The 9756-nt window shown below is 43.8% G+C and overlaps 2 pseudogenes; both read right to left on the reverse strand.

Moving 5' to 3' along the window:
* LOC146170883 (uncharacterized) overlaps nt 1-9756 on the reverse strand; it is a 574420-nt pseudogene that overhangs the window by 132764 nt on the left and 431900 nt on the right.
* LOC146170886 (uncharacterized) lies at nt 6593-7566 on the reverse strand (annotated as a pseudogene).

A 9756-nucleotide genomic window follows, 5' to 3' on the forward strand; every position in this document is an offset into this window, starting at 1 on the left:
TGCTCATAGGTGAGTACATCTAAGGTAAAACTCTTCTATACTTTCTTTTCGAGCGATACTGTCGCTGCTAGTCATAATTTGCAAGTATTTGCAAATGCGCTCCATCCCAGTCTTATTATTCTTACCTCACCCTTTCGACAACACGCATCCAACACAACCACATCCTTGCTCCCGACCAAAATGAAGGACGTGCCGTCATGCTTAAAAAGACACCACTGTTAAAAGTACAGCAAGCGATTTCACTTTTGACATAAATGCAGGCTTTATTTGCGCAACTTCAAACGCTACCAACCTTCTAGAATGCTCCTTCTGTCACAAACAGTACATCGGAGGGACAGGACAAGCAATGAACTTAAGCTTAATGGCCATCGGGCAGACGCAGGCAAAAACCTCCCGCAAGCAGTTTCCCGGCTTTTCAATCAGAAAGACTATGGATTCAATGAAATTAAATTATATATTCTCCATTCGGGCTTTAAATCTACAATGGATAGAAAATATACAGGCATATGTGATCTATAATTTTAGAACACATGTAACTGGCAGAAATAAATATCTCTAAAGGAATGTTAGAATTACTTAAATATATTCCCTCTGCGCCATAACTAGTCGGGAAAACAATTCCTTATATTGTTATTTGTGAGAGTTTATTCAAACCCAGCGATAACTTTATCCTCCTCCGAAAAATAATATGTTGGGCTTATTTTTTCAGACATTTCCTTTTTATCACTTCCTACTTTGATTGTTCCTTGAACATTTTTTTTCCATGTCATGGCAGGTGGGGTTCACTGACCTGTTATTATTCTGTTGGTCTGTCCCCTCCTTGCCGAAACCTTTCAGAACTGTCTCTCTGCAGATGTATTTTTTTAGGAGGGAGCATTTGAATGCCTGTCCACCCCCTATTCAAGAAATGTGTGTTTGCACCAAACTTTCTTAGGTGGTGGCAACTGCACTGCATTTTTCCAGCTATTGGCGCTATTATTTTCTTTCACAAGTCGTGAGCTTACCCGTTCCAGACTGATGATTATATACCTGTAAACATTTTTTCACTTCCTCCTCCGTCCCTTTCTCCAGCATTTCTTCTTCCGAACAAACAGCGTGTATTTAAATCCTTGCCAGTGATAACCAGGCTGCCCCGACAAAAGCAAGCCCACTTGTGGAAACACTGGCTGGACTAGGGAACTGAAGCTCTCCCTGTCCCTCTTTTAAGTGCCTCTTTCATATTGTGTACCCATCTTTTTTGCTTCTTCTTTCTTGAAAAGGGGCAGGCATTCCCAAAGGTTATGATAAAGAATGCTGTTGCAAGTCAAGGGTTCTTTAAGCCAGGAAAAAGGGCGGAACCAGGGAAAAAGAACAAAGAAGCACAATAATAACAAGTGGACCACACCAGCCATGTCCATTATCCAAAGAAAAGGTGTGGAAGTGGAAGGAAAGTGGGAAGTGATAAGAAGGCACTTTGGTTCCCTCTTGCACCCTTTTCTTCAGATAATGTGAAAAGTGGTGGGTATGGCTCACTTGTTATTTTTATCTTTCTTTGTCCTGCTTCTACTTAGATATATAAAGAACTCTAAAGCATGTAGTACTTTTCATAATTCGAAATACAGGTTTTACCCGCTATGCTGTGTACTATTTTCGTGTTTGTTTTAAGCTTCACAGCAGTTGTTCGTGCGCACAGGTTTATGCTCTGACTCCATATTTACAGAACGGTTGCCTTCTGAACATTACACGAATAGTGTGTTCTCGAACTGAGCATTTCTTAAGAAGTACTGAGAAAAGACGTCCTGCTATTATGGAGGCTTTTGTTTACCTGGTAGGCAACAAAATATTAGCTTTGTAATTTCGTCTTTTCTCTGGCTCATCGCGGTGCCTCTTTGGTCACAGCACTGCGTCGTCTCTCATTAGCTCCGTCGCTTTGCCATCCTAAACCATATAAACGAAACCAGTAGTTTCAGCTTTTTGGAAGCATTTACGTGATGTAACGCTGTTCTTCACACTAATAGATATTATTCATGTGGCATATATAGTTAGTCTAAGCTGACTATTATTCTGACGAGTGTTTTCAGATCTAGATTCAAGCCCTGCACGCTTTCGTTCGAGGATTGGTTGTCGTGGTATCAGAACAGCTCCATTCGCTGCGACCTTTGCTTCGGTTGGTAAGCGCTTTACCTGCTTGGAAATGTCTTGCTTATTTTCGTATTTTAGTAATAGGCTTCTACTCGGCTAGTGAAGTTATCCCCTCCGGTGTCTACCTTTCCGCTGAGGCGCAATACAAGATGCCCCCACCCCTCCTTGTGCAGTTTCATGCCAGCACTAGAGACATATTTATTCCTGAATATTTATGGCTTACTTCAGTGCGTAGTGCCTCATAGCCTACATGTTACAACGAGGCATTAAATTGCGCAATTTATTTTTCTTCACTTTCTTTTGCTAAGGATAATAAGAATAATATTGCTAATCAGTTCTTTTCTATTTGTCAAAATAACCTGACACTCAGATATATTATAGTCTGGCCACAGTATAGCGAAGTGTTTCAAAGGTTTTGGTGTTTCAAAATCACTGCAATGCTTTTTATTCCGGGACGCTTGAGGTTGAAACGGCGTTCTCAATGTCATATCTAATACCATATGCTCTATATTGTCGATACCAAGTTTGGCAAATAATCACACCACTTGACTAATGCCCCCTTACGGAGTGGTTTGAAATAATAAACTGAATAAAGCGCTTCCTTCAGTAGAAATATCTATTCCTATTGGCCGCTGCTGCTGCGTGGCAGTAAATTTACCTGACTCATTTAGTGGAACTCTGGTAAAATTTTGTCTAACTCTGATGTACATGCGTGCGTCGGTATATGTTTTGTCTTCATGGTAAAACAAACTTATATGTACCTTTTATGGATTGGCAGTCATGAGTATATATTGCCGGTGATAGTGTGTGTGTTGAATAATTACACAAGATCACTGCAGACGACACTGTCTTCAAATCTGCATAGGTATTTAGGCTTTCTTCATTGATGGACTAATTCGTTGTAAGTGAGCGGAACGAAATTCGAGTGAGGGTCCGCACAAACACAGTCTGTTCCCGTTTGCAGGGATTGATTGCATAATATTGAGGATTATGCATCAGCTGGTGTGAAATGTTTCGACGAAAAATACTAGCAGTCTTTCTTGACTTTGCGTGCACCTCGGGTATATGACACGCAAGCGTTATGATCGAGCTAGAAAGTGTTCCTTAACTATGAAAAGTACCAGATTTTGTTACACGCGTGCCTAGTTTTCAAGATAACCTTCAACTATGTGAAAGTGTATTTACAGTTTCTCTCCAGATAATTAAACAGACAAAGCGTTCGCATCTCGCTAAGCGCATTCACAACGCGCATGAATCCGAGTATCTCCATGATTTTGTACCTGAATTAAACACACACACACACACACACACACACACACACACACACACACACACACACACACACACACACACACACACACACACACACACACACACACACACACACACACACACACACACACACACACACACACACACACACACACACACACACACACACATATATATATATATATATATTTATTTTTATTTATTTATTTTCAGATACTGTCAATCCCAATCAGGGATTTTCACAGGAGTAGGTTCTTTGCTCATACAGGCATACACACATATGTACAGAAGGGTAAAATCGAAAACTCTTACAATACTAGCAAAAAGAAAAGAAGCAAGCATATAAAAAATGAAAGATACAGTCATTCACAGGTTGACGTCATCACAGGTTCACATTATACATAGAAAATAAAACAAACACATAATGATATCATCACTTCCTCGTGGTTGACATTATACAATTTCCGGCAAGTTCAACAAATTTGTCGATAGTGGACTGTGAGACCACTTCCTGATCTAAAGAGTTCCAGTCTCGCACAGCTCGCGGGAAAAACGAGAAACTGTATGTGTTATTAGCACAAAAAAATTCTTGAAGTGTGAGATGATGCTTATGACGGGTTTCTCTGGAGGTATTAAAAGAAATATAGGTGTCAGGATTTACTTTAATCTTGTTATGCAGGATGAGATACAGAAGTTTGAGACGTTGTAGCATTGCTCGGCTAGATAATGTATGAATACCGATCTCGGCCAGCATCTGCGTCGGCGAGTCGGTTCGCCTATATCTGTTACAGATAAAACGCGCGGCGTTTCGCTGGACAGCTTCGAGAGTAGATATTTGATTTTGGGTGAATGGAAACCACGCCACGTTCGCGTATTCAGCTGCTGGGCGTATAATCGTCTCATAAGCCAGAAGCTTGGCTTCCTTTGTAGAGTAGCGCAGGGTCCTTTTCAGGAACATTAGCTTTCGCATCGCTTTGCTTGCCACATATTCCACATGAGCCGCCCATCCGAGATCTGCTGATATTACGACGCCCAAATACTTATACTGAGTGACAGAGTTCAGGATGATGTTGTCGCAACTGTACGGAAAACAAAGTTTGGATTTCTTTTTTGTAATTGACATTGATACTGTTTTATTAAGGTTGACGGCAATTTGCCAGTTTGAGCACCATTGGACTATCAAATTAAAATCCTTGTTTAGAGCAATTTGATCTTGGCGCTTTTGCACTTCTCTATATAGAACGCAGTCGTCTGCGAATAACCTAATCTTGGATTCCACCTTGCTAGTTATGTCGTTTATAAACAGAAGGAACAGGATAGGAGCTAAAACGGAGCCCTGAGGTACACCCGAAAGGACGGGTGCAGTTTGGGAAGTGTGGGCACCGTACTGAACAAACTGGTGGCGATCGGATAAGTAACAGCTTATCCATTTAACAATTGGCCCATCCCCTAAAATGTGCTTAAGTTTTGATAGCAGTTTTGCATGGCAGACACGATCAAAGGCCTTAGAAAAGTCTAGATAAATTAAGTCTATTTGGGTTTGGTCGTTATTTGCTTTAGCGAAATCATGCAGGATCTCTACCAATTGGGTAACGGTAGACAGACCTCTCCTAAAGCCATGTTGGTAGGAATGGAGGATGTTGTTTTTTTCAACAAACTCTGTGATCGATTTTAAAATTATATGTTCTAAGATTTTACAGCAAGTACATGTCAGAGAAATTGGCGTATAGTTTGACTGGCAAGACGAATCGCCCGACTTGTAAACTGGCATGATTTTCGCAATTTTCCATTCAGCTGGGAGGCATTTTTCGGAGACTGATTTGTTGTAAATTAAGCATAAGTATTTACTTATAGGTTCAGCATAACGTCTCAAAAAGCAATTGGGGATTTCGTCTGGGCCACTGCACTTTTTGTCATCTAAATTTAAAAGCAGCGATAGCACACCTGCTTCGGTTATAACTGGCGCACCCAGAGCATCATTTTGCTCCATATTATCCGGCCTGAAATCATGCGTGATGCCATTATCAGGTGTAAATACGGAACAGAAGTACACGTTAAACGCTTCCGCTTGTTTCTTTTCTTCAGTCGCTGATAACAATTTTGGGGCGTTGTCTTTGCGACTGATATAACGCCAGAATTTCTGCGGGGAGTGCTTGATAAAATTACGGAGCGTTGTACTGCAAAAGTTTTGCTTCGCTACTTTTGTTTTTTCCTTTATCAATCTGTTCAATGAGTTCACTTTTTGGCAGTAGTCCGGAAGTGGGCGTAGTTTGTTGCGTTTCCTTAATCTTTTAATTCTGCGTTTTAAATGTATCACTTCGCGTGTAATCCACGATTGTGCTTATTTATAGTCTTTTTTACTAGTGGTACAAACTGCCTCAGGCAGTGCATAATATGAGCCTTGAACTGTAACCAGGTTTCATGAATGCTGGCGGAGCCCTCAGTAAACAGTTCATGGAAGTCGTAGTATTCGTGGGCAAGGTAGGTCATAATGGCATTATCATCTGCTTTGTACAAGTGGTTTTTATGTACTGCACTGGCGAATTTGATTTGGGATCAATAGCGTGCACAGAACCATATCATGGTCAGATAACCCTTCAAGAACATCAACGTTATTCCTTTCAAAAAGTGATTACTTACGAAAATAAGGTCTAAGATGGAACTTGAAGTGCCCTGCACACGGGTAGGCTTAGGAACCAATTGGGTCAGGTTGAAGGTAAATAAAAAAAATTGAGCAAGATATTGTTTGTTACATTGGATGGGCTCAAAGAGCTCCAGTTTACATGAGGGAGGTTGAAGTCCCCTGCCATTATTATGGCGCTTCCCGACATGTGCTTGTGCATCTATTCTAGAAGCTGATCAAGGTAAGTCACTTCAGCTTGGGGGGGTCTGTACACGGCGCCAACATAGATGTGGCTTCGTCCTGATCGGATCTTACACCAAACTGCTTCTACGCCTGCAACATCAGGCATTAATGAGTAGTGTATGCCTTGCCTGAGAAGCAAACCAACACCACCGCCTCTAGTTTCTCTGTCTTTTCGCACAATGGTATAGTCCGGAGGAGCTAGTTCATCGTTTGCAATGTCAGCGTGCAGCCATGTCTCAGTCAAGCAAATAATGTCCGGTTCATGGGCGATCAGGATTGCCTCCAGCTCTTCAGTCTTGTTTACAAGACTGCGCACATTAACATTGAGAACAGTTAAGTCCGTCCACGGTTTCGAGTCCGCTTGGCTGGTCCGTCGCTCGAGATTTTGTTTTTTGCAACTTCCACTATGCCGTTGATTTCATCGTCCCAGGTGTACAAGCGGTTATTTATTTTGACTTTATCGTGAGTCAAGAAAACTTCATCTTTCTGGTCGCGATGCACTTTTGTTCTTTCCCATAGCTTCTTCCTAACGTCTCTTATGTTTCGCGAAAAATCCTCACTCACTGAGTAATCGGTCCCTTTTAACTTTTTGCAATTACTAAGTATGCTCGCTTTGTCACGATAGTCGAATAACTTCATAATCACAGGTCTGTGTTTGGGGTCATCAGTCATTTGCTCGATGTATTCTTTCGATTTCAGCCGTTTTTATTCCTAACTTATCTTCAAAGATTGGGTTCTCGACAACATCGAGCAGGTCCTGGCGCGTTTCGTTCTCATGTTCTGGTATACCATAAATGATAAGGTTAGATCTGCGGCTTCTGTTATCCAAATCGACAAATTTTTTTTGTCAAGGACATAACCAGTTGTTCCAGTTTATCATTCCTTTGGACACATTCTGTCACCTGTTTTTCCACTTTTCCAATTTTCTCTAGCTTTTTATCTATTGCTCCTAGTTTCTGATTGGTCACCGTTTTTTCATTCTTTATCTCTTGGATGTTTTTTGCAATTGCTTTAAGTTGTTCGACAAGCGTTGTGTCACCAGGCCCAGGATTAGACTCGACATCACCAGCTAGCAGCAACAGAAACCGCAAGGAAACCGACAGGTCATAAAACCATTCAAGCAAAAGGTGTGGGCACGGCAGCAAAACGAGGCAGACATTATTGCTGCGAAAAGATTTGCCGAAGCGCTTTCTCACCTGGATTGCGAACAAAAATGGGTTTGAACGATGCATCTTGGCGTTGCTGCAGCACTCACTGAAGAGCTCCTCGCAAAGACAGTCCTTTAAATAGCCATCTCGTGACGTCATGGTCGTTGAAGGTCGTTATATATATATATATATATATATATATATATATATATATATATATATATATATATTGTAGGGGTGTGCTTATTCGGTAAACCCAGATGGATCCAGCCGCTCAGGAGGGACTCGCAGCGGAGCGTCAGGCGTGGCGAAAGAGCAAGGCAGCGAACAACTTCTTCGTCCTTGAGAGCGGCAGCACGCGACGCATGTCAGTGGTTATATCGATGAAGATTACCACACTACAGTTTCCCCCCGGGCAGAGAAGGAGCCATCCTGGCGACTCATGGTGCCGAAAGGACAGACGGATCGTAGTAGGGCTTGATTCGGTCCACATGAACTATTTCGCGTCCACGGCGACGCAAGTCCGCAGATGGCGTAACGGGCTCAACTACGTAGTTCACAGGAGATGTTTTTTGAAGGACTCGGTATGGACCGTGATACCGAGCAAGAAGCTTATTTGACAGGCCGGCGGTTGTGGCAGGAACCCAGAGCCACACCAGGGAGTTGGGCGCATATGAAGGCGCCTCACCAGTGTCACGGTGGTGTCTTTGTTGCTACTAATTTTCCTTTGTAAGCGAACGAGCGAGCTGACGGCATTCTTCTGCGTACTGGGCGGCGTCCGAGAGTGGCATCGATTCAGAAACATCAGGGCGGTAGGGAAAAAGCGCGTCCATTGTGCAGGTTGGCTCGCGCCCGTAAAGAAGAAAGAAGGGAGAGAATCCAGTGGCGGTCTGTATCGCAGTGTTGTACGCATAGGTTACGAAGGGAAGAACGTGGTCCCAGTTTGAATGAGCGTCGTTGACGTACATGGCCAGCATGTCACTCAGAGTACGGTTGAAGCGTTCTGTCAGGCCATTCGTCTGAGGGTGGTAAGAAGTAGCGGTGCGATGAATGATGCGACATTCTTTCAGTAGGGCCTCGAGAGCATCGCACAAGAAAACGCGTCCGCGGTCACTGAGCAGTTCCTTCGGAGTCCCGTGGCGAAGAATCAAGTTGTTGAGAATGAACAAAGCAACGTCTCTTGCAGAGGCAGAGGGTAACGGTGATGTTTCAGTGTAGCGAGTCAGATGGTCTACTGCCACAATAATCCACCGGTTTCCAGTAGAAGTAGTAGTAGGAAGAGCGCCATAGAGATCTATGCCAACGCGGTCAAACGGACCAGCAGGGCAGGGTAACGGCTGCAACGAAACAGAGGACTTCTGAGGAGTTTGTCGGCGTTGACAAGATTGGCAAGCGCGCACGAAATGTCGTACGAAGCGGTACATTCTACGCCAGTAAAATCGCAGACGTAGGCGCGTTTAGGTTTTCAATACGCCACCGTGAGCACATTGTGGGTCACCATGGTACCCAGCACAAATGTCGGCACGGAGATGACGCGGGATGACTAGAAGCCACTTCCGTTCATCAAGCAAATAATTGTGGCGATAGAGAAGACCGTCACGAATGGAGAAGTGGTGGGCTTGGCGGACGAGCGCTTTGGATGAATGACCGGGAGTAGGACTTGAGAGAAATTCCAAAAGTGCATTGATCCAGGGGTCATTCCGCTGCTCGGTAGCCATGTCGATAGTGGTAAGAGTCGACAAATCGTAGGCACAGACGTGGTCAGACGAATTATCTCTAGGCAATGGCGAGCGGGAAAGAGCATCCGCGTCCGTATGCTTCAGGCCTGATCGATAAATGACATGAATGTCAAACTCCTGGAGACGAAGGGCCCAGCGAGCGAGGCGACCGGATGGGTCTTTCAGAGAGGCAAGCCAGCACAAAGCGTGGTGATCGGTCACAACGTAAAACGGTCGACCATACACATAAGAACGAAATTTTCCGATAGCCCAAATAATGGCCAAACATTCCCTTTCTGTGACTGAATAATTAGATTCTGCCTTTGTCAATGTTCGGCTGGCGTATGCCACAACATACTCGCTGTAACCAGGCTTACGTTGGGTAAGGACGGCACCAAGCCCAATACCGCTGGCATCAGTGTGGATCTCCGTAGGCGCAGCCGGATCAAAGTGGCGTAGAATGGGTGGCGAAACCAAAAGGCGGCGTAAAGTGTCGAAGGCTTTATCGCAGGCTGGAGTCCAGGCGGAAAGGTCGGAGCTGCCGGCAAGGAGCTGGGTCAGGGGAGCGATGATAGAGGCGAAGTTCAAGATGAAACGTCGAAAGTAGGAGCAGAGGCCGATAAAGCTCCGA

Source organism: Amblyomma maculatum, unplaced genomic scaffold (genome assembly GCF_055883805.1).
Source record: "Amblyomma maculatum isolate TAMU_Amacu unplaced genomic scaffold, ASM5588380v1 scaffold_29, whole genome shotgun sequence".
Classification (NCBI taxonomy): Eukaryota; Metazoa; Arthropoda; class Arachnida; order Ixodida; family Ixodidae; genus Amblyomma; species Amblyomma maculatum.